Source organism: Argiope bruennichi, chromosome X2 (assembly GCF_947563725.1).
Source record: "Argiope bruennichi chromosome X2, qqArgBrue1.1, whole genome shotgun sequence".
In the NCBI taxonomy this organism is placed as follows: domain Eukaryota; kingdom Metazoa; phylum Arthropoda; class Arachnida; order Araneae; family Araneidae; genus Argiope; species Argiope bruennichi.
In genome coordinates, this window is record NC_079163.1 from 136,150,882 (window position 1) to 136,177,954 (window position 27,073).

Sequence of the window (27,073 nt, forward strand, 5' to 3'; positions counted from 1 at the left end):
TTTTAGATATTTTTATCCTTTATTCCCACACTTACTACGAACTTTTCCAAATATTATACTAGTAAAATAAAATTTTATGTCAAAATATTTCTATATTCAAGATAAATGTTAGGAGTCGAGTTCACGCACATGCGCAGAATTCATTCCTATTCAAAACATTGTGCTTTTAGACCAGAAAAACACCACGTTAAAACTTTTAGTGGATAATCATAATGAGAGTCTTAGACCATTCAGACGCGCTGCGGGTACGATGCTTCGTGGCCAGACCGGCAGCCCGAGCCATATAGTTTTGCTGGTCTTCAATTCGAGTCTCGAAACTGAGAACTTTTTAAATATATTTTCTTTTTTTTTTTTTACATTTTTTTAGATATTTTTATCCTTTATTCCCACACTTACTACGAACTTTTCCGAATCTTATACTACTAAAATAAAATTTTATGTCAAAATATTTCTATATTCAAGAGAAATTTTAGGAGTCGAGTTCACGCACATGCGCAGTATTCATTCCTATTCAAAACATTGTGCTTTTAGACCAGAATGACACCACGTTAAAACTTTTAGTGGATAATCATAATGAGAGTCTTAGACCATTCAGACGCGCTGCGGGTACGAAGCTTCGTGGCCAGATCGGCAGCACGAGCCATCTAGTTTTGCTGGTCTTCAGTTCGAGTCTCGAAACTGAGAACTTTTTAAATATATTTTTCTTTTCTTTTTTTATATTTTTTTAAGATATTTTTATCCTTTATTCCCACACTTACTACGAACTTTTCCAAATCTTATACTACTAAAATAAAATTTTATGTCAAAATATTTCTATATTCAAGAGAAATTTTAGGAGTCGAGTTCACGCACATGCGCAGAATTCATTCCTATTCAAAACATTGTGCTTTTAGACCAGAATGACACCACGTTAAAACTTTTAGTGGATAATCATAATGAGAGTGTTAGACCATTCAGACGCGCTGCGGGTACGAAGCTTCGTGGCCAGATCGGCAGCGCGAGCCATCTAGTTTTGCTGGTCTCCAGTTCGAGTCTCGAAACTGAGAACTTTTTCAATATATTTTTCTTTTTTTTTTACATTTTTTTATATATTTTTATCCTTTATTCCCACACTTACTACGAACTTTTCCAAATATTATACTAGTAAAATAAAAGTTTATGTCAAAATATTTCTATATTCAAGATAAATGTTAGGAGTCGAGTTCACGCACATGCGCAGAATTCATTCCTATTCAAAACATTGTGCTTTTAGACCAGAAAAACACCACGTTTAAACTTTTAGTGGATAATCATAATGAGAGTCTTAGACCATTCAGACGTGTTGCAGGTACGAAGCTCCGTGGCCAGATCGGCAGCACGAGCCATCTAGTTTTGCTGGTCTTCAGTTCGAGTCTCGAAACTGAGAACTTTTTAAATATATTTTTCTTTCCTTTTTTTAACATTTTTTTTAGATATTTTTATCCTTTATTCCCACACTTACTACGAACTTTTAAAAATCTTATACTAGTAAAATAAAATTTTATGTCAAAATATTTCTATATTCAAGAGAAATTTTAGGAGTCGAGTTCACGCACATGCGCAGAATTCCTTCCTATTCAAAACATTGTGCTTTTAGACCAGAATGACACCACGTTAAAACTTTTAGTGGATAATCATAATGAGAGTGTTAGACCATTCAGACGCGCTGCGGGTACGAAGCTTCGTGGCCAGATCGGCAGCACGAGCCATCTAGTTTTGCTGGTCTTCAGTTCGAGTCTCGAAACTGAGAACTTTTTAAATATATTTTTCTTTCCTTTTTTTAACATTTTTTTTTAGATATTTTTATCCTTTATTCCCACACTTACTACGAACTTTTAAAAATCTTATACTAGTAAAATAAAATTTTATGTCAAAATATTTCTATATTCAAGAGAAATTTTAGGAGATGAGTTCACGCACAAGCGCAGAATTCATTCCTATTCAAACATTGTGCTTTTAGACCAGAATGACACCACGTTAAAACTTTTAGTGGATAATCATAATGAGAGTCTTAGACAATTCAGACGCGCTGCGAGTAGGAAGCTTCGTGGCCAGATCGGCAGCACGAGCCATCTAATTTGCTGGTCGTCAGTTCGAGTCTCGAAACTGAGAACTTTTTCAATATATTTTTCTTTTCTTTTTTTTACGTTTTTTTTAGATATTTTTATCCTTTATTCCCACACTTACTACGAACTTTTCCAAATCTTATACTACTAAAATAAAATTTTATATCAAAATATTTCTATATTCAAGAGAAATTTTAGGAGTCGAGTTCACGCACATGCGCAGAATTCATTCCTATTCAAAACATTGTGCTTTTAGACCAGAATGACACCACGTTAAAACTTTTAGTGGATAATCGTAATGAGAGTCTTAGACCATTCAGACGCGCTGCGGGTACGAAGCTTCGTGGCCAGATCGGCAGCACGAGCCATCTAGTTTTGCTGGTCTCCAGTTCGAGTCTCGAAACTGAGAACTTTTTCAATATATTTTTCTTTTCTTTTTTTTAAATTTTTTATATATTTTTATCCTTTATTCCCACACTTACTACGAACTTTTCCAAATCTTATACTACTAAAATAAAATTTTATGTCAAAATATTTCTATATTCAAGAGAAATTTTAGGAGTCGAGTTCACGCACATGCGCAGAATTCATTCCTATTCAAAACATTGTGCTTTTAGACCAGAATGACACCACGTTAAAACTTTTAGTGGATAATCATAATGAGAGTGTTAGACCATTCAGACGCGCTGCGGGTACGAAGATTCGTGGCCAGATCGGCAGCACGAGCCATCTAGTTTTGCTGGTCTTCAGTTCGAGTCTCGAAACTGAGAACTTTTTAAATATATTTTTCTTTTCTTTTTTTTACATTTTTTAAGATATTTTTATCCTTTATTCCCACACTTACTACGAACTTTTCCAAATCTTATACTACTAAAATAAAATTTTATGTCAAAATATTTCTATATTCAAGAGAAATTTTAGGAGTCGAGTTCACGCACATGCGCAGAATTCATTCCTATTCATAACATTGTGCTTTTAGACCAGAATGACACCACGTTAAAACTTTTAGTGGATAATCATAATGAGAGTCTTAGACCATTCAGACGCGCTGCGGGCACGAAGCTTCGTGGCCAGATCGGCAGCACGTGCCATCTAGTTTTGCTGGTCTTCAGTTCGAGTCTCGAAACTGAGAACTTTTTAAATATATTTTTCTTTCCTTTTTTTTAAGTTTTATTTTAGATATTTTTATCCTTTATTCCCACACTTACTACGAACTTTTCCAAATCTTATACTACTAAAATAAAATTTTATGTCAAAATATTTCTATATTCAAGAGAAATTTTAGGAGTCGAGTTCACGCACATGCGCAGAATTCATTCCTATTCAAAACATTGTGCTTTTAGACCAGAATGACACCACGTTAAAACTTTTAGTGGATAATCATAATGAGAGTCTTAGACCATTCAGACGCGCTGCGGGTACGAAGCTTCGTGGTCAGATCGGCTGCACGAGCCATCTAGTTTTGCTGGTCTTCAGTTCGAGTCTCGAAACTGAGAAATTTTTCAATATATTTTTCTTTTCTTTTTTTTACATTTTTTTTAGATATTTTTATCCTTTATTCCCACACTTACTACGAACTTTTCCAAATCTTATACTACTAAAATAAAATTTTATGTCAAAATATTTCTATATTCATGAGAAATTTTAGGAGTCGAGTTCACGCACATGCGCAGAATTCATTCCTATTCAAAACATTGTGCTTTTAGACCAGAATGACACCAAGTTAAAACTTTTAGTGGATAATCATAATGAGAGTCTTAGACCATTCAGACGCGCTGTGGGTACGAAGCTTCGTGGCCAGATCGGCAGCACGAGCCATCTAGTTTTGCTGGTCTTCAGTTCCAGTCTCGAAACTGAGAACTTTTTAAATATATTTTTCTTTTCTTTTTTTTACATTTTTTTAAGATATTTTTATCCTTTATTCCCACACTTACTACGAACTTTTCCAAATCTTATACTAGTAAAATAAAATTTTATGTCAAAATATTTCTATATTCAAGAGAAATTTTAGGAGTCGAGTTCACGCACATGCGCAGAATTCATTCCTATTCAAAACATTGTGCTTTTAGACCAGAAAAACACCACGTTTAAACTTTTAGTGGATAATCATAATGAGAGTCTTAGACCATTCAGACGTGTTGCGGGTACGAAGCTCCGTGGCCAGATCGGCAGCACGAGCCATCTAGTTTTGCTGGTCTTCAGTTCGAGTCTCGAAACTGAGAACTTTTTAAATATATTTTTCTTTCCTTTTTTTAACATTTTTTTTAGATATTTTTATCCTTTATTCCCACACTTACTACGAACTTTTAAAAATCTTATACTAGTAAAATAAAATTTTATGTCAAAATATTTCTATATTCAAGAGAAATTTTAGGAGTCGAGTTCACGCACATGCGCAGAATTCCTTCCTATTCAAAACATTGTGCTTTTAGACCAGAATGACACCACGTTAAAACTTTTAGTGGATAATCATAATGAGAGTGTTAGACCATTCAGACGCGCTGCGGGTACGAAGCTTCGTGGCCAGATCGGCAGCACGAGCCATCTAGTTTTGCTGGTCTTCAGTTCGAGTCTCGAAACTGAGAACTTTTTAAATATATTTTTCTTTCCTTTTTTTAACATTTTTTTTAGATATTTTTATCCTTTATTCCCACACTTACTACGAACTTTTAAAAATCTTATACTAGTAAAATAAAATTTTATGTCAAAATATTTCTATATTCAAGAGAAATTTTAGGAGTCGAGTTCACGCACAAGCGCAGAATTCATTCCTATTCAAACATTGTGCTTTTAGACCAGAATGACACCACGTTAAAACTTTTAGTGGATAATCATAATGAGAGTCTTAGACAATTCAGACGCGCTGCGAGTAGGAAGCTTCGTGGCCAGATCGGCAGCACGAGCCATCTAATTTGCTGGTCGTCAGTTCGAGTCTCGAAACTGAGAACTTTTTCAATATATTTTTCTTTTCTTTTTTTTACGTTTTTTTTAGATATTTTTATCCTTTATTCCCACACTTACTACGAACTTTTCCAAATCTTATACTACTAAAATAAAATTTTATATCAAAATATTTCTATATTCAAGAGAAATTTTAGGAGTCGAGTTCACGCACATGCGCAGAATTCATTCCTATTCAAAACATTGTGCTTTTAGACCAGAATGACACCACGTTAAAACTTTTAGTGGATAATCGTAATGAGAGTCTTAGACCATTCAGACGCGCTGCGGGTACGAAGCTTCGTGGCCAGATCGGCAGCACGAGCCATCTAGTTTTGCTGGTCTCCAGTTCGAGTCTCGAAACTGAGAACTTTTTCAATATATTTTTCTTTTCTTTTTTTTAAATTTTTTATATATTTTTATCCTTTATTCCCACACTTACTACGAACTTTTCCAAATCTTATACTACTAAAATAAAATTTTATGTCAAAATATTTCTATATTCAAGAGAAATTTTAGGAGTCGAGTTCACGCACATGCGCAGAATTCATTCCTATTCAAAACATTGTGCTTTTAGACCAGAATGACACCACGTTAAAACTTTTAGTGGATAATCATAATGAGAGTGTTAGACCATTCAGACGCGCTGCGGGTACGAAGCATCGTGGTCAGATCGGCAGCACGAGCCATCTAGTTTTGCTGGTCTTCAGTTCGAGTCTCGAAACTGAGAACTTTTTAAATATATTTTTCTTTTCTTTTTTTTACATTTTTTTAAGATATTTTTATCCTTTATTCCCACACTTACTACGAACTTTTCCAAATCTTATACTACTAAAATAAAATTTTATGTCAAAATATTTCTATATTCAAGAGAAATTTTAGGAGTCGAGTTCACGCACATGCGCAGAATTCATTCCTATTCAAAACATTGTGCTTTTAGACCAGAATGACACCACGTTAAAACTTTTAGTGGATAATCATAATGAGAGTCTTAGACCATTCAGACGCGCTGCGGGCACGAAGCTTCGTGGCCAGATCGGCAGCACGTGCCATCTAGTTTTGCTGGTCTTCAGTTCGAGTCTCGAAACTGAGAACTTTTTAAATATATTTTTCTTTCCTTTTTTTTAAGTTTTATTTTAGATATTTTTATCCTTTATTCCCACACTTACTACGAACTTTTCCAAATCTTATACTACTAAAATAAAATTTTATGTCAAAATATTTCTATATTCAAGAGAAATTTTAGGAGTCGAGTTCACGCACATGCGCAGAATTCATTCCTATTCAAAACATTGTGCTTTTAGACCAGAATGACACCACGTTAAAACTTTTAGTGGATAATCATAATGAGAGTCTTAGACCATTCAGACGCGCTGCGGGTACGAAGCTTCGTGGTCAGATCGGCTGCACGAGCCGTCTAGTTTTGCTGGTCTTCAGTTCGAGTCTCGAAACTGAGAAATTTTTCAATATATTTTTCTTTTCTTTTTTTTACATTTTTTTTAGATATTTTTATCCTTTATTCCCACACTTACTACGAACTTTTCCAAATCTTATACTACTAAAATAAAATTTTATGTCAAAATATTTCTATATTCATGAGAAATTTTAGGAGTCGAGTTCACGCACATGCGCAGAATTCATTCCTATTCAAAACATTGTGCTTTTAGACCAGAATGACACCAAGTTAAAACTTTTAGTGGATAATCATAATGAGAGTCTTAGACCATTCAGACGCGCTGTGGGTACGAAGCTTCGTGGCCAGATCGGCAGCACGAGCCATCTAGTTTTGCTGGTCTTCAGTTCCAGTCTCGAAACTGAGAACTTTTTAAATATATTTTTCTTTTCTTTTTTTTACATTTTTTTAAGATATTTTTATCCTTTATTCCCACACTTACTACGAACTTTTCCAAATCTTATACTAGTAAAATAAAATTTTATGTCAAAATATTTCTATATTCAAGAGAAATTTTAGGAGTCGAGTTCACGCACATGCGCAGAATTCATTCCTATTCAAAACATTGTGCTTTTAGACCAGAATGACACCACGTTAAAACTTTTAGTGGATAATCATAATAAGAGTCTTAGACCATTCAGACGCGCTGCGGGTACGAAGCTTCGTGGTCAGATCGGCTGCACGAGCCATCTAGTTTTGCTGGTCTTCAGTTCGAGTCTCGAAACTGAGAAATTTTTCAATATATTTTTCTTTTCTTTTTTTTACATTTTTTTTAGATATTTTTATCCTTTATTCCCACACTTACTACGAACTTTTCCAAATCTTATACTACTAAAATAAAATTTTATGTCAAAATATTTCTATATTCATGAGAAATTTTAGGAGTCGAGTTCACGCACATGCGCAGAATTCATTCCTATTCAAAACATTGTGCTTTTAGACCAGAATGACACCAAGTTAAAACTTTTAGTGGATAATCATAATGAGAGTCTTAGACCATTCAGACGCGCTGTGGGTACGAAGCTTCGTGGCCAGATCGGCAGCACGAGCCATCTAGTTTTGCTGGTCTTCAGTTCCAGTCTCGAAACTGAGAACTTTTTAAATATATTTTTCTTTTCTTTTTTTTACATTTTTTTAAGATATTTTTATCCTTTATTCCCACACTTACTACGAACTTTTCCAAATCTTATACTAGTAAAATAAAATTTTATGTCAAAATATTTCTATATTCAAGAGAAATTTTAGGAGTCGAGTTCACGCACATGCGCAGAATTCATTCCTATTCAAAACATTGTGCTTTTAGACCAGAATGACACCACGTTAAAACTTTTAGTGGATAATCATAATGAGAGTCTTAGACCATTCAGACGCGCTGCGGGTACGAAGCTTCGTGGTCAGATCGGCTGCACGAGCCATCTAGTTTTGCTGGTCTTCAGTTCGAGTCTCGAAACTGAGAAGTTTTTAAATATATTTTTCTTTTATTTTTTTTACATTTTTTTAGATATTTTTATCCTTTATTCCCACACTTACTACGAACTTTTCCAAATCTTATACTAGTAAAATAAAATTTCATGTCAAAATATTTCTATATTCAAGAGAAATTTTAGTCGTCGAGTTCACGCACATGCGCAGAATTCATTCCTATTCAAACATTGTGCTTTTAGACCAGAATGACACCACGTTAAAACTTTTAGTGGATAATCATAATGAGAGTCTTAGACAATTCAGACGCGCTGCGAGTAGGAAGCTTCGTGGCCAGATCGGCAGCACGAGCCATCTAATTTGCTGGTCGTCAGTTCGAGTCTCGAAACTGAGAACTTTTTCAATATATTTTTCTTTTCTTTTTTTTACGTTTTTTTTAGATATTTTTATCCTTTATTCCCACACTTACTACGAACTTTTCCAAATCTTATACTACTAAAATAAAATTTTATATCAAAATATTTCTATATTCAAGAGAAATTTTAGGAGTCGAGTTCACGCACATGCGCAGAATTCATTCCTATTCAAAACATTGTGCTTTTAGACCAGAATGACACCACGTTAAAACTTTTAGTGGATAATCGTAATGAGAGTCTTAGACCATTCAGACGCGCTGCGAGTACGAAGCTTCGTGGCCAGATCGGCAGCACGAGCCATCTAGTTTTGCTGGTCTCCAGTTCGAGTCTCGAAACTGAGAACTTTTTCAATATATTTTTCTTTTCTTTTTTTTAAATTTTTTATATATTTTTATCCTTTATTCCCACACTTACTACGAACTTTTCCAAATCTTATACTACTAAAATAAAATTTTATGTCAAAATATTTCTATATTCAAGAGAAATTTTAGGAGTCGAGTTCACGCACATGCGCAGAATTCATTCCTATTCAAAACATTGTGCTTTTAGACCAGAATGACACCACGTTAAAACTTTTAGTGGATAATCATAATGAGAGTGTTAGACCATTCAGACGCGCTGCGGGTACGAAGATTCGTGGCCAGATCGGCAGCACGAGCCATCTAGTTTTGCTGGTCTTCAGTTCGAGTCTCGAAACTGAGAACTTTTTAAATATATTTTTCTTTTCTTTTTTTTACATTTTTTAAGATATTTTTATCCTTTATTCCCACACTTACTACGAACTTTTCCAAATCTTATACTACTAAAATAAAATTTTATGTCAAAATATTTCTATATTCAAGAGAAATTTTAGGAGTCGAGTTCACGCACATGCGCAGAATTCATTCCTATTCATAACATTGTGCTTTTAGACCAGAATGACACCACGTTAAAACTTTTAGTGGATAATCATAATGAGAGTCTTAGACCATTCAGACGCGCTGCGGGCACGAAGCTTCGTGGCCAGATCGGCAGCACGTGCCATCTAGTTTTGCTGGTCTTCAGTTCGAGTCTCGAAACTGAGAACTTTTTAAATATATTTTTCTTTCCTTTTTTTTAAGTTTTATTTTAGATATTTTTATCCTTTATTCCCACACTTACTACGAACTTTTCCAAATCTTATACTACTAAAATAAAATTTTATGTCAAAATATTTCTATATTCAAGAGAAATTTTAGGAGTCGAGTTCACGCACATGCGCAGAATTCATTCCTATTCAAAACATTGTGCTTTTAGACCAGAATGACACCACGTTAAAACTTTTAGTGGATAATCATAATGAGAGTCTTAGACCATTCAGACGCGCTGCGGGTACGAAGCTTCGTGGTCAGATCGGCTGCACGAGCCATCTAGTTTTGCTGGTCTTCAGTTCGAGTCTCGAAACTGAGAAATTTTTCAATATATTTTTCTTTTCTTTTTTTTACATTTTTTTTAGATATTTTTATCCTTTATTCCCACACTTACTACGAACTTTTCCAAATCTTATACTACTAAAATAAAATTTTATGTCAAAATATTTCTATATTCATGAGAAATTTTAGGAGTCGAGTTCACGCACATGCGCAGAATTCATTCCTATTCAAAACATTGTGCTTTTAGACCAGAATGACACCAAGTTAAAACTTTTAGTGGATAATCATAATGAGAGTCTTAGACCATTCAGACGCGCTGTGGGTACGAAGCTTCGTGGCCAGATCGGCAGCACGAGCCATCTAGTTTTGCTGGTCTTCAGTTCCAGTCTCGAAACTGAGAACTTTTTAAATATATTTTTCTTTTCTTTTTTTTACATTTTTTTAAGATATTTTTATCCTTTATTCCCACACTTACTACGAACTTTTCCAAATCTTATACTAGTAAAATAAAATTTTATGTCAAACTATTTCTATATTCAAGAGAAATTTTAGGAGTCGAGTTCACGCACATGCGCAGAATTCATTCCTATTCAAAACATTGTGCTTTTAGACCAGAAAAACACCACGTTTAAACTTTTAGTGGATAATCATAATGAGAGTCTTAGACCATTCAGACGTGTTGCGGGTACGAAGCTCCGTGGCCAGATCGGCAGCACGAGCCATCTAGTTTTGCTGGTCTTCAGTTCGAGTCTCGAAACTGAGAACTTTTTAAATATATTTTTCTTTCCTTTTTTTAACATTTTTTTTAGATATTTTTATCCTTTATTCCCACACTTACTACGAACTTTTAAAAATCTTATACTAGTAAAATAAAATTTTATGTCAAAATATTTCTATATTCAAGAGAAATTTTAGGAGTCGAGTTCACGCACATGCGCAGAATTCCTTCCTATTCAAAACATTGTGCTTTTAGACCAGAATGACACCACGTTAAAACTTTTAGTGGATAATCATAATGAGAGTGTTAGACCATTCAGACGCGCTGCGGGTACGAAGCTTCGTGGCCAGATCGGCAGCACGAGCCATCTAGTTTTGCTGGTCTTCAGTTCGAGTCTCGAAACTGAGAACTTTTTAAATATATTTTTCTTTCCTTTTTTTAACATTTTTTTTAGATATTTTTATCCTTTATTCCCACACTTACTACGAACTTTTAAAAATCTTATACTAGTAAAATAAAATTTTATGTCAAAATATTTCTATATTCAAGAGAAATTTTGGGAGTCGAGTTCACGCACAAGCGCAGAATTCATTCCTATTCAAACATTGTGCTTTTAGACCAGAATGACACCACGTTAAAACTTTTAGTGGATAATCATAATGAGAGTCTTAGACAATTCAGACGCGCTGCGAGTAGGAAGCTTCGTGGCCAGATCGGCAGCACGAGCCATCTAATTTGCTGGTCGTCAGTTCGAGTCTCGAAACTGAGAACTTTTTCAATATATTTTTCTTTTCTTTTTTTTACGTTTTTTTTAGATATTTTTATCCTTTATTCCCACACTTACTACGAACTTTTCCAAATCTTATACTACTAAAATAAAATTTTATATCAAAATATTTCTATATTCAAGAGAAATTTTAGGAGTCGAGTTCACGCACATGCGCAGAATTCATTCCTATTCAAAACATTGTGCTTTTAGACCAGAATGACACCACGTTAAAACTTTTAGTGGATAATCGTAATGAGAGTCTTAGACCATTCAGACGCGCTGCGGGTACGAAGCTTCGTGGCCAGATCGGCAGCACGAGCCATCTAGTTTTGCTGGTCTCCAGTTCGAGTCTCGAAACTGAGAACTTTTTCAATATATTTTTCTTTTCTTTTTTTTAAATTTTTTATATATTTTTATCCTTTATTCCCACACTTACTACGAACTTTTCCAAATCTTATACTACTAAAATAAAATTTTATGTCAAAATATTTCTATATTCAAGAGAAATTTTAGGAGTCGAGTTCACGCACATGCGCAGAATTCATTCCTATTCAAAACATTGTGCTTTTAGACCAGAATGACACCACGTTAAAACTTTTAGTGGATAATCATAATGAGAGTGTTAGACCATTCAGACGCGCTGCGGGTACGAAGCATCGTGGTCAGATCGGCAGCACGAGCCATCTAGTTTTGCTGGTCTTCAGTTCGAGTCTCGAAACTGAGAACTTTTTAAATATATTTTTCTTTTCTTTTTTTTACATTTTTTTAAGATATTTTTATCCTTTATTCCCACACTTACTACGAACTTTTCCAAATCTTATACTACTAAAATAAAATTTTATGTCAAAATATTTCTATATTCAAGAGAAATTTTAGGAGTCGAGTTCACGCACATGCGCAGAATTCATTCCTATTCAAAACATTGTGCTTTTAGACCAGAATGACACCACGTTAAAACTTTTAGTGGATAATCATAATGAGAGTCTTAGACCATTCAGACGCGCTGCGGGCACGAAGCTTCGTGGCCAGATCGGCAGCACGTGCCATCTAGTTTTGCTGGTCTTCAGTTCGAGTCTCGAAACTGAGAACTTTTTAAATATATTTTTCTTTCCTTTTTTTTAAGTTTTATTTTAGATATTTTTATCCTTTATTCCCACACTTACTACGAACTTTTCCAAATCTTATACTACTAAAATAAAATTTTATGTCAAAATATTTCTATATTCAAGAGAAATTTTAGGAGTCGAGTTCACGCACATGCGCAGAATTCATTCCTATTCAAAACATTGTGCTTTTAGACCAGAATGACACCACGTTAAAACTTTTAGTGGATAATCATAATGAGAGTCTTAGACCATTCAGACGCGCTGCGGGTACGAAGCTTCGTGGTCAGATCGGCTGCACGAGCCGTCTAGTTTTGCTGGTCTTCAGTTCGAGTCTCGAAACTGAGAAATTTTTCAATATATTTTTCTTTTCTTTTTTTTACATTTTTTTTAGATATTTTTATCCTTTATTCCCACACTTACTACGAACTTTTCCAAATCTTATACTACTAAAATAAAATTTTATGTCAAAATATTTCTATATTCATGAGAAATTTTAGGAGTCGAGTTCACGCACATGCGCAGAATTCATTCCTATTCAAAACATTGTGCTTTTAGACCAGAATGACACCAAGTTAAAACTTTTAGTGGATAATCATAATGAGAGTCTTAGACCATTCAGACGCGCTGTGGGTACGAAGCTTCGTGGCCAGATCGGCAGCACGAGCCATCTAGTTTTGCTGGTCTTCAGTTCCAGTCTCGAAACTGAGAACTTTTTAAATATATTTTTCTTTTCTTTTTTTTACATTTTTTTAAGATATTTTTATCCTTTATTCCCACACTTACTACGAACTTTTCCAAATCTTATACTAGTAAAATAAAATTTTATGTCAAAATATTTCTATATTCAAGAGAAATTTTAGGAGTCGAGTTCACGCACATGCGCAGAATTCATTCCTATTCAAAACATTGTGCTTTTAGACCAGAATGACACCACGTTAAAACTTTTAGTGGATAATCATAATAAGAGTCTTAGACCATTCAGACGCGCTGCGGGTACGAAGCTTCGTGGTCAGATCGGCTGCACGAGCCATCTAGTTTTGCTGGTCTTCAGTTCGAGTCTCGAAACTGAGAAATTTTTCAATATATTTTTCTTTTCTTTTTTTTACATTTTTTTTAGATATTTTTATCCTTTATTCCCACACTTACTACGAACTTTTCCAAATCTTATACTACTAAAATAAAATTTTATGTCAAAATATTTCTATATTCATGAGAAATTTTAGGAGTCGAGTTCACGCACATGCGCAGAATTCATTCCTATTCAAAACATTGTGCTTTTAGACCAGAATGACACCAAGTTAAAACTTTTAGTGGATAATCATAATGAGAGTCTTAGACCATTCAGACGCGCTGTGGGTACGAAGCTTCGTGGCCAGATCGGCAGCACGAGCCATCTAGTTTTGCTGGTCTTCAGTTCCAGTCTCGAAACTGAGAACTTTTTAAATATATTTTTCTTTTCTTTTTTTTACATTTTTTTAAGATATTTTTATCCTTTATTCCCACACTTACTACGAACTTTTCCAAATCTTATACTAGTAAAATAAAATTTTATGTCAAAATATTTCTATATTCAAGAGAAATTTTAGGAGTCGAGTTCACGCACATGCGCAGAATTCATTCCTATTCAAAACATTGTGCTTTTAGACCAGAATGACACCACGTTAAAACTTTTAGTGGATAATCATAATGAGAGTCTTAGACCATTCAGACGCGCTGCGGGTACGAAGCTTCGTGGTCAGATCGGCTGCACGAGCCATCTAGTTTTGCTGGTCTTCAGTTCGAGTCTCGAAACTGAGAAGTTTTTAAATATATTTTTCTTTTATTTTTTTTACATTTTTTTAGATATTTTTATCCTTTATTCCCACACTTACTACGAACTTTTCCAAATCTTATACTAGTAAAATAAAATTTCATGTCAAAATATTTCTATATTCAAGAGAAATTTTAGGAGTCGAGTTCACGCACATGCGCAGAATTCATTCCTATTCAAAACATTGTGCTTTTAGACCAGAATGACACCATGTTAAAACTTTTAGTGGATAATCATAATGAGAGTCTTAGACCATTCAGACGCGCTGCGGGCACGAAGCTTCGTGGCCAGATCGGCAGCACGAGCCATCTAGTTTTGCTGGTCTTCAGTTCGAGTCTCGAAACTGAGAAATTTTTCAATATATTTTTCTTTTCTTTTTTTTACATTTTTTTTAGATATTTTTATCCTTTATTCCCACACTTACTACGAACTTTTCCAAATCTTATACTACTAAAATAAAATTTTATGTCAAAATATTTCTATATTCAAGAGAAATTTTAGGAGTCGAGTTCACGCACATGCGCAGAATTCATTCCTATTCAAAACATTGTGCTTTTAGACCAGAATGACACCACGTTAAAACTTTTAGTGGATAATCATAATAAGAGTCTTAGACCATTCAGACGCGCTGCGGGTACGAAGCTTCGTGGTCAGATCGGCTGCACGAGCCATCTAGTTTTGCTGGTCTTCAGTTCGAGTCTCGAAACTGAGAAATTTTTCAATATATTTTTCTTTTCTTTTTTTTACATTTTTTTTAGATATTTTTATCCTTTATTCCCACACTTACTACGAACTTTTCCAAATCTTATACTACTAAAATAAAATTTTATGTCAAAATATTTCTATATTCATGAGAAATTTTAGGAGTCGAGTTCACGCACATGCGCAGAATTCATTCCTATTCAAAACATTGTGCTTTTAGACCAGAATGACACCAAGTTAAAACTTTTAGTGGATAATCATAATGAGAGTCTTAGACCATTCAGACGCGCTGTGGGTACGAAGCTTCGTGGCCAGATCGGCAGCACGAGCCATCTAGTTTTGCTGGTCTTCAGTTCCAGTCTCGAAACTGAGAACTTTTTAAATATATTTTTCTTTTCTTTTTTTTACATTTTTTTAAGATATTTTTATCCTTTATTCCCACACTTACTACGAACTTTTCCAAATCTTATACTAGTAAAATAAAATTTTATGTCAAAATATTTCTATATTCAAGAGAAATTTTAGGAGTCGAGTTCACGCACATGCGCAGAATTCATTCCTATTCAAAACATTGTGCTTTTAGACCAGAATGACACCACGTTAAAACTTTTAGTGGATAATCATAATGAGAGTCTTAGACCATTCAGACGCGCTGCGGGTACGAAGCTTCGTGGTCAGATCGGCTGCACGAGCCATCTAGTTTTGCTGGTCTTCAGTTCGAGTCTCGAAACTGAGAAGTTTTTAAATATATTTTTCTTTTATTTTTTTTACATTTTTTTTAGATATTTTTATCCTTTATTCCCACACTTACTACGAACTTTTCCAAATCTTATACTAGTAAAATAAAATTTCATGTCAAAATATTTCTATATTCAAGAGAAATTTTAGGAGTCGAGTTCACGCACATGCGCAGAATTCATTCCTATTCAAAACATTGTGCTTTTAGACCAGAATGACACCACGTTAAAACTTTTAGTGGATAATCAAAATGAGAGTCTTAGACCATTCAGACGCGCTGCGGGCACGAAGCTTCGTGGCCAGATCGGCAGCACGAGCCATCTAGTTTTGCTGGTCTTCAGTTCGAGTCTCGAAACTGAGAAATTTTTCAATATATTTTTCTTTTCTTTTTTTTACATTTTTTTTAGATATTTTTATCCTTTATTCCCACACTTACTACGAACTTTTCCAAATCTTATACTACTAAAATAAAATTTTATGTCAAAATATTTCTATATTCATGAGAAATTTTAGGAGTCGAGTTCACGCACATGCGCAGAATTCATTCCTATTCAAAACATTGTGCTTTTAGACCAGAATGACACCACGTTAAAACTTTTAGTGGATAATCATAATGAGAGTCTTAGACCATTCAGACGCGCTGCGGGCACGAAGCTTCGTGGCCAGATCGGCAGCACGAGCCATCTAGTTTTGAAGGTCTTCAGTTCGAGTCTCGAAACTGAGAACTTATAAATATATTTTTCTTTTCTTTTTTTTACATTTTTTTTAGATATTTTTATCTTTTATTCCCACACTTACTACGAACTTTTCCAAATCTTATACTACTAAAATAAAATTTTATGTCAAAATATTTCTATATTCAAAAGAAATTTTAGGAGTCGAGTTCACGCACATGCGCAGAATTCATTCCTATTCAAAACATTGTGCGTTTAGACCAGAATGACACCACGTTAAAACTTTTAGTGGATAATCATAATGAGAGTCTTAGACCATTCAGACGCGCTGCGGGTACGATGCTTCGTGGCCAGATCGGCAGCACGAGCCATCTAGTTTTGCTGGTCTTCAGTTCGAGTCTCGAAACTAAGAACTTTTTAAATATATTTTTCTTTTCTTTTTTTTACATTTTTTTAAGATATTTTTAACCTTTATTCCCACACTTACTACGAACTTTTTTAAATCTTATACTACTAAAATAAAATTTTATGTCAAAATATTTCTATATTCAAGAGAAATTTTAGGAGTCGAGTTCACGCACATGCGCAGAATTCATTCCTATTCAAAACATTGTGCTTTTAGACCAGAATGACACCACGTTAAAACTTTTAGTGGATAATCATAATGAGAGTTTAGACCATTCAGACGCGCTGTGGGTACGAAGCTTCGTGGCCAGATCGGCAGCACGAGCCATCTAGTTTTGCTGGTCTTCAGTTCGAGTCTCGAAACTGAGAACTTTTTAAATATATTTTTCTTTTATTTTTTTTTTACATTTTTTTTAGATATTTTTATCCTTTATTCCCACACTTACTACGAACTTTTCCAAATCTTATACTAGTAAAATAAAATTTGATTTCAAAATATTTCTATATTCAAGAGAAATTTTAGGAGTCGAGTTCACGCACATGCGCAGAATTCATTCCTATTCAAAACATTGTACTTTTAGACCAGAATGACACCACGTTAAAACTTTTAGTGGATAATCATAATGAGAGTCTTAGACCATTCACACGCGCTGTGGGTACGAAGCTTCGTGGCCAGATCGGCAGCACGAGCCATCTAGTTTTGCTGGTCTTCAGTTCGAGTCTCGAAACTGAGAACTTTTTAAATATATTTTTCTTTTCTTTTTTTTACATTTTTTTAAGATATTTTTATCCTTTATTCCCACACTTACTACGAACTTTTCCAAATCTTATACTACTAAAATAAAATTTTATGTCAAAATATTTCTATATTCAAGAGAAATTTTAGGAGTCGAGTTCACGCACATGCGCAGAATTCATTCCTATTCAAAACATTGTGCTTTTAGACCAGAATGACACCACGTTAAAACTTTTAGTGCATAATCATAATGAGAGTCTTAGACCATTCAGACGCGCTGCGGGCACGAAGCTTCGTGGCCAGATCGGCAGCACGTGCCATCTAGTTTTGCTGGTCTTCAGTTCGAGTCTCGAAACTAAGAACTTTTTAAATATATTTTTCTTTCCTTTTTTTTAAGTTTTATTTTAGATATTTTTATCCTTTATTCCCAAACTTACTACGAACTTTTCCAAATCTTATACTACTAAAATAAAATTTTATGTCAAAATATTTCTATATTCAAGAGAAATTTTAGGAGTCGAGTTCACGCACATGCGCAGAATTCATTCCTATTCAAAACATTGTGCTTTTAGACCAGAATGACACCAAGTTAAAACTTTTAGTGGATAATCATAATGAGAGTCTTAGACCATTCACACGCGCTGTGGGTACGAAGCTTCGTGGCCAGATCGGCAGCACGAGCCATCTAGTTTTGCTGGTCTTCAGTTCGAGTCTCGAAACTAAGAACTTTTTAAATATATTTTTCTTTTCTTTTTTTTACATTTTTTTAAGATATTTTTATCCTTTATTCCCACACTTACTACGAACTTTTCCAAATCTTATACTACTAAAATAAAATTTTCTGTCAAAATATTTCTATATTCAAGAGAAATTTTAGGAGTCGAGTTCACGCACATGCGCAGAATTCATTCCTATTCAAAACATTGTGCTTTTAGACCAGAATGACACCACGTTAAAACTTTTAGTGGATAATCATAATGAGAGTCTTAGACCATTCAGACGCGCTGCGGGCACGAAGCTTCGTGGCCAGATCGGCAGCACGAGCCATCTAGTTTTGAAGGTCTTCAGTTCGAGTCTCGAAACTGAGAACTTATAAATATATTTTTCTTTTCTTTTTTTTACATTTTTTTTAGATATTTTTATCTTTTATTCCCACACTTACTACGAACTTTTCCAAATCTTATACTACTAAAATAAAATTTTATGTCAAAATATTTCTATATTCAAAAGAAATTTTAGGAGTCGAGTTCACGCACATGCGCAGAATTCATTCCTATTCAAAACATTGTGCGTTTAGACCAGAATGACACCACGTTAAAACTTTTAGTGGATAATCATAATGAGAGTCTTAGACCATTCAGACGCGCTGCGGGTACGATGCTTCGTGGCCAGATCGGCAGCACGAGCCATCTAGTTTTGCTGGTCTTCAGTTCGAGTCTCGAAACTAAGAACTTTTTAAATATATTTTTCTTTTCTTTTTTTTACATTTTTTTAAGATATTTTTATCCTTTATTCCCACACTTACTACGAACTTTTTTAAATCTTATACTACTAAAATAAAATTTTATGTCAAAATATTTCTATATTCAAGAGAAATTTTAGGAGTCGAGTTCACGCACATGCGCAGAATTCATTCCTATTCAAAACATTGTGCTTTTAGACCAGAATGACACCACGTTAAAACTTTTAGTGGATAATCATAATGAGAGTTTAGACCATTCAGACGCGCTGTGGGTACGAAGCTTCGTGGCCAGATCGGCAGCACGAGCCATCTAGTTTTGCTGGTCTTCAGTTCGAGTCTCGAAACTGAGAACTTTTTAAATATATTTTTCTTTTATTTTTTTTTTACATTTTTTTTAGATATTTTTATCCTTTATTCCCACACTTACTACGAACTTTTCCAAATCTTATACTAGTAAAATAAAATTTGATTTCAAAATATTTCTATATTCAAGAGAAATTTTAGGAGTCGAGTTCACGCACATGCGCAGAATTCATTCCTATTCAAAACATTGTACTTTTAGACCAGAATGACACCACGTTAAAACTTTTAGTGGATAATCATAATGAGAGTCTTAGACCATTCACACGCGCTGTGGGTACGAAGCTTCGTGGCCAGATCGGCAGCACGAGCCATCTAGTTTTGCTGGTCTTCAGTTCGAGTCTCGAAACTGAGAACTTTTTAAATATATTTTTCTTTTCTTTTTTTTACATTTTTTTAAGATATTTTTATCCTTTATTCCCACACTTACTACGAACTTTTCCAAATCTTATACTACTAAAATAAAATTTTATGTCAAAATATTTCTATATTCAAGAGAAATTTTAGGAGTCGAGTTCACGCACATGCGCAGAATTCATTCCTATTCAAAACATTGTGCTTTTAGACCAGAATGACACCACGTTAAAACTTTTAGTGCATAATCATAATGAGAGTCTTAGACCATTCAGACGCGCTGCGGGCACGAAGCTTCGTGGCCAGATCGGCAGCACGTGCCATCTAGTTTTGCTGGTCTTCAGTTCGAGTCTCGAAACTAAGAACTTTTTAAATATATTTTTCTTTCCTTTTTTTTAAGTTTTATTTTAGATATTTTTATCCTTTATTCCCAAACTTACTACGAACTTTTCCAAATCTTATACTACTAAAATAAAATTTTATGTCAAAATATTTCTATATTCAAGAGAAATTTTAGGAGTCGAGTTCACGCACATGCGCAGAATTCATTCCTATTCAAAACATTGTGCTTTTAGACCAGAATGACACCACGTTAAAACTTTTAGTGGATAATCATAATGAGAGTCTTAGACCATTCAGACGCGCTGCGGGTACGAAGCTTCGTGGTCAGATCGGCTGCACGAGCCATCTAGTTTTGCTGGTCTTCAGTTCGAGTCTCGAAACTGAGAAATTTTTCAATATATTTTTCTTTTCTTTTTTTTACATTTTTTTTAGATATTTTTATCCTTTATTCCCACACTTACTACGAACTTTTCCAAATCTTATACTACTAAAATAAAATTTTATGTCAAAATATTTCTATATTCATTAGAAATTTTAGGAGTCGAGTTCACGCACATGCGCAGAATTCATTCCTATTCAAAACATTGTGCTTTTAGACCAGAATGACACCAAGTTAAAACTTTTAGTGGATAATCATAATGAGAGTCTTAGACCATTCAGACGCGCTGTGGGTGCGAAGCTTCGTGGCCAGATCGGCAGCACGAGCCATCTAGTTTTGCTGGTCTTCAGTTCGAGTCTCGAAACTGAGAACTTTTTAAATATATTTTTCTTTTCTTTTTTTTACATTTTTTAAAGATATTTTTATCCTTTATTCCCACACTTACTACGAACTTTTCCAAATCTTATACTACTAAAATAAAATTTCATGTCAAAATATTTCTATATTCAAGAGAAATTTTAGGAGTCGAGTTCACGCACATGCGCAGAATTCATTCCTATTCAAAACATTGTGCTTTTAGACCAGAATGACACCACGTTAAAACTTTTAGTGGATAATCATAATGAGAGTCTTAGACCATTCAGACGCGCTGCGGGCACGAAGCTTCGTGGTCAGATCGGCAGCACGAGCCATCTAGTTTTGCTGGTCTTCAGTTCGAGTCTCGAAACTGAGAAATTTTTCAATATATTTTTCTTTTCTTTTTTTTACATTTTTTTTTAGATATTTTTATCCTTTATTCCCACACTTACTACGAACTTTTCGAAATCTTATACTACTAAAATAAAATTTTATGTCAAAATATTTCTATATTCATGAGAAATTTTAGGAGTCGAGTTCACGCACATGCGCAGAATTCATTCCTATTCAAAACATTGTGCTTTTAGACCAGAATGACACCAAGTTAAAACTTTTAGTGGATAATCATAATGAGAGTCTTAGACCATTCAGACGCGCTGTGGGTACGAAGCTTCGTGGCCAGATCGGCAGCACGAGCCATCTAGTTTTGCTGGTCTTCAGTTCGAGTCTCGAAACTGAGAACTTTTTAAATATATTTTTCTTTTCTTTTTTTTACATTTTTTTAAGATATTTTTATCCTTTATTCCCACACTTACTACGAACTTTTCCAAATCTTATACTACTAAAATAAAATTTTATGTCAAAATATTTCTATATTCAAGAGAAATTTTAGGAGTCGAGTTCACGCACAGGCGCAGAATTCATTCCTATTCAAAACATTGTGCTTTTAGACCAGAATGACACCACGTTAAAACTTTTAGTAGATAATCATAATGAGAGTTTAGACCATTCAGACGCGCTGTGGGAACGAAGCTTCGTGGCCAGATCGGCAGCACGAGCCATCTAGTTTTGCTGGTCTTCAGTTCGAGTCTCGAAACTGAGAAATTTTTCAATATATTTTTCTTTTCTTTTTTTTACATTTTTTTTAGATATTTTTATCCTTTATTCCCACACTTACTACGAACTTTTCCAAATCTTATACTACTAAAATAAAATTTTATGTCAAAATATTTCTATATTCATGAGAAATTTTAGGAGTCGAGTTCACGCACATGCGCAGAATTCATTCCTATTCAAAACATTGTGCTTTTAGACCAGAATGACACCAAGTTAAAACTTTTAGTGGATAATCATAATGAGAGTCTTAGACCATTCACACGCGCTGTGGGTACGAAGCTTCGTGGCCAGATCGGCAGCACGAGCTATCTAGATTTGCTGGTCTTCAGTTCGAGTCTCGAAACTGAGAACTTTTTAAATATATTTTTCTTTTCTTTTTTTTACATTTTTTAAAGATATTTTTATCCTTTATTCCCACACTTACTACGAACTTTTCCAAATCTTATACTACTAAAATAAAATTTTATGTCAAAATATTTCTATATTCAAGAGAAATTTTAGGAGTCGAGTTCACGCACATGCGCAGAATTCATTCCTATTCAAAACATTGTGCTTTTAGACCAGAATGACACCACGTTAAAACTTTTAGTGGATAATCATAATGAGAGTCTTAGACCATTCAGACGCGCTGCGGGTACGAAGCTTCGTGGCCAGATCGGCAGCACGAGCCATCTAGTTTTGCTGGTCTTCAGTTCGAGTCTCGAAACTGAGAACTTTTTAAATATATTTTTCTTTTCTTTTTTTTACATTTTTTAAAGATATTTTTATCCTTTATTCCCACACTTACTACGAACTTTTCCAAATCTTATACTACTAAAATAAAATTTTATGTCAAAATATTTCTATATTCAAGAGAAATTTTAGGAGTCGAGTTCACGCACAGGCGCAGAATTCATTCCTATTCAAAACATTGTGGTTTTAGACCAGACCTTTTAGACCTTTTAGTGGATAATCATAATGAGAGTCTTAGACCATTCAGACGCACTGTGGGTTCGAAGATTCGTGGCCAGATCGGCAGCACGTGTCATCTAGTTTTGCTGGTCTTCAGTTCGAGTCTCGAAACTGAGAACTTATTAAATATATTTTTCTTTCCATTTTTTAAAGTTTTATTTTAGATATTTTTATCCTTTATTCCCACACTTACTACGAACTTTTCCAAATCTTATACTACTAAAATAAAATTTTATGTCAAAATATTTCTATATTCAAGAGAAATTTTAGGAGTCGAGTTCACGCACATGCGCAGAATTCATTCCTATTCAAAACATTGTGCTTTTAGACCAGAATGACACCACGTTAAAACTTTTAGTGGATAATCATAATGAGAGTCTTAGACCATTCAGACGCGCTGCGGGTACGAAGCTTCGTGGTCAGATCGGCTGCACGAGCCATCTAGTTTTGCTGGTCTTCAGTTCGAGTCTCGAAACTGAGAACTTTTTAAATATATTTTTCTTTTATTTTTTTTACATTTTTTTTAGATATTTTTATCCTTTATTCCCACACTTACTACGAACTTTTCCAAATCTTATACTAGTAAAATAAAATTTCATGTCAAAATATTTCTATATTCAAGAGAAATTTTAGGAGTCGAGTTCACGCACATGCGCAGAATTCATTCCTATTCAAAACATTGTGCTTTTAGACCAGAATGACACCACGTTAAAACTTTTAGTGGATAATCATAATGAGAGTCTTAGACCATTCAGACGCGCTGCGGGCACGAAGCTTCGTGGCCAGATCGGCAGCACGAGCCATCTAGTTTTGCTGGTCTTCAGTTCGAGTCTCGAAACTGAGAAATTTTTCAATATATTTTTCTTTTCTTTTTTTTACATTTTTTTTAGATATTTTTATCCTTTATTTCCACACTTACTACGAACTTTTCCAAATCTTATACTACTAAAATAAAATTTTATGTCAAAATATTTCTATATTCATGAGAAATTTTAGGAGTCGAGTTCACGCACATGCGCAGAATTCATTCCTATTCAAAACATTGTGCTTTTAGACCAGAATGACACCAAGTTAAAACTTTTAGTGGATAATCATAATGAGAGTCTTAGACCATTCACACGCGATGTGGGTACGAAGCTTCGTGGCCAGATCGGCAGCACGAGCCATCTAGTTTTGCTGGTCTTCAGTTCGAGTCTCGAAACTGAGAACTTTTTAAATATATTTTTCTTTTCTTTTTTTTACATTTTTTTAAGATATTTTTATCCTTTATTCCCACACTTACTACGAACTTTTCCAAATCTTATACTACTAAAATAAAATTTTATGTCAAAATATTTCTATATTCAAGAGAAATTTTAGGAGTCGAGTTCACGCACATGCGCAGAATTCATTCCTATTCAAAACATTGTGCTTTTAGACCAGAATGACACCACGTTAAAACTTTTAGTGGATAATCATAATGAGAGTCTTAGACCATTCAGACGCGCTGCGGGCACGAAGCTTCGTGGCAAGATCGGCAGCACGAGCCATCTAGTGTTGAAGGTCTTCAGTTCGAGTCTCGAAACTGAGAACTTTTTAAATATATTTTTCTTTTCTTTTTTTTACATTTTTTTTAGATATTTTTATCTTTTATTCCCACACTTACTACGAACTTTTCCAAATCTTATACTAGTAAAATAAAATTTCATGTCAAAATATTTCTATATTCAAGAGAAATTTTAGGAGTCGAGTTCACGCACATGCGCAGAATTCATTCCTATTCAAAACATTGTGCTTTTAGACCAGAATGACACCACGTTAAAACTTTTAGTGGATAATCATAATGAGAGTCTTAAACCATTCAGACGCGCTGCGGGCACGAAGCTTCGTGGCCAGATCGGCAGCACGAGCCATCTAGTTTTGCTGGTCTTCAGTTCGAGTCTCGAAACTGAGAAATTTTTCAATATATTTTTCTTTTCTTTTTTTTACATTTTTTTTAGATATTTTTATCCTTTATTCCCACACTTACTACGAACTTTTCCAAATCTTATACTACTAAAATAAAATTTTATGTCAAAATATTTCTATATTCATGAGAAATTTTAGGAGTCGAGTTCACGCACATGCGCAGAATTCATTCCTATTCAAAACATTGTGCTTTTAGACCAGACTGACACCAAGTTAAAACTTTTAGTGGATAATCATAATGAGAGTCTTAGACCATTCAGACGCGCTGTGGGTACGAAGCTTCGTGGCCAGATCGGCTGCACGAGCCATCTAGTTTTGCTGGTCTTCAGTTCGAGTCTCGAAACTGAGAACTTTTTAAATATATTTTTCTTTTCTTTTTTTTACATTTTTTTAAGATATTTTTATCCTTTATTCCCACACTTACTACGAACTTTTCCAAATCTTATACTACTAAAATAAAATTTTATGTCAAAATATTTCTATATTCAAGAGAAATTTTAGGAGTCGAGTTCACGCACAGGCGCAGAATTCATTCCTATTCAAAACATTGTGGTTTTAGACCAGAATGACACCACGTTAAAACTTTTAGTGGATAATCATAATGAGAGTCTTAAACCATTCAGACGCACTGTGGGTTCGAAGATTCGTGGCCAGATCGGCAGCACGTGCCATCTAGTTTTGCTGGTCTTCAGTTCGAGTCTCGAAACTGAGAACTTATTAAATATATTTTTCTTTCCTTTTTTTTAAGTTTTATTTTAGATATTTTTATCCTTTATTCCCACACTTACTACGAACTTTTCCAAATCTTATACTACTAAAATAAAATTTTATGTCAAAATATTTCTATATTCAAGAGAAATTTTAGGAGTCGAGTTCACGCACATGCGCAGAATTCATTCCTATTCAAAACATTGTGCTTTTAGACCAGAATGACACCACGTTAAAACTTTTAGTAGATAATCATAATGAGAGTCTTAGACCATTCAGACGCGCTGCGGGTACGAAGCTTCGTGGTCAGATCGGCAGCACGAGCCATCTAGTTTTGCTGGTCTTCAGTTCGAGTCTCGAAACTGAGAACTTTTTAAATATATTTTTCTTTTATTTTTTTTACATTTTTTTAGATATTTTTATCCTTTATTCCCACACTTACTACGAACTTTTCCAAATCTTATACTAGTAAAATAAAATTTCATGTCAAAATATTTCTATATTCAAGAGAAATTTTAGGAGTCGTGTTCACGCACATGCGCAGAATTCATTCCTATTCAAAACATTGTGCTTTTAGACCAGAATGACACCACGTTAAAACTTTTAGTGGATAATCATAATGAGAGTCTTAGACCATTCAGACGCGCTGCGGGCACGAAGCTCCGTGGCCAGATCGGCAGCACGAGCCATCTAGTTTTGCTGGTCTTCAGTTCGAGTCTCGAAACTGAGAAATTTTTCAATATATTTTTCTTTTCTTTTTTTTACATTTTTTTTAGATATTTTTATCCTTTATTTCCACACTTACTACGAACTTTTCCAAATCTTATACTACTAAAATAAAATTTTATGTCAAAATATTTCTATATTCATGAGAAATTTTAGGAGTCGAGTTCACGCACATGCGCAGAATTCATTCCTATTCAAAACATTGTGCTTTTAGACCAGAATGACACCAAGTTAAAACTTTTAGTGGATAATCATAATGAGAGTCTTAGACCATTCACACGCGCTGTGGGTACGAAGCTTCGTGGCCAGATCGGCAGCACGAGCCATCTAGTTTTGCTGGTCTTCAGTTCGAGTCTCGAAACTGAGAACTTTTTAAATATATTTTTCTTTTCATTTTTTTACATTTTTTTAAGATATTTTTATCCTTTATTCCCACACTTACTACGAACTTTTCCAAATCTTATACTACTAAAATAAAATTTTATGTCAAAATATTTCTATATTCAAGAGAAATTTTAGGAGTCGAGTTCACGCACATGCGCAGAATTCATTCCTATTCAAAACATTGTGCTTTTAGACCAGAATGACACCACGTTAAAACTTTTAGTGGATAATCATAATGAGAGTCTTAGACCATTCAGACGCGCTGCGGGCACGAAGCTTCGTGGCCAGATCGGCAGCACGAGCCATCTAGTTTTGAAGGTCTTCAGTTCGAGTCTCGAAACTGAGAACTTTTTAAATATATTTTTCTTTTCTTTTTTTTACATTTTTTTTAGATATTTTTATCTTTTATTCCCACACTTACTACGAACTTTTCCAAATCTTATACTACTAAAATAAAATTTTATGTCAAAATATTTCTATATTCAAAAGAAATTTTAGGAGTCGAGTTCACGCACATGCGCAGAATTCATTCCTATTCAAAACATTGTGCGTTTAGACCAGAATGACACCACGTTAAAACTTTTAGTGGATAATCATAATGAAAGTCTTAGACCATTCAGACG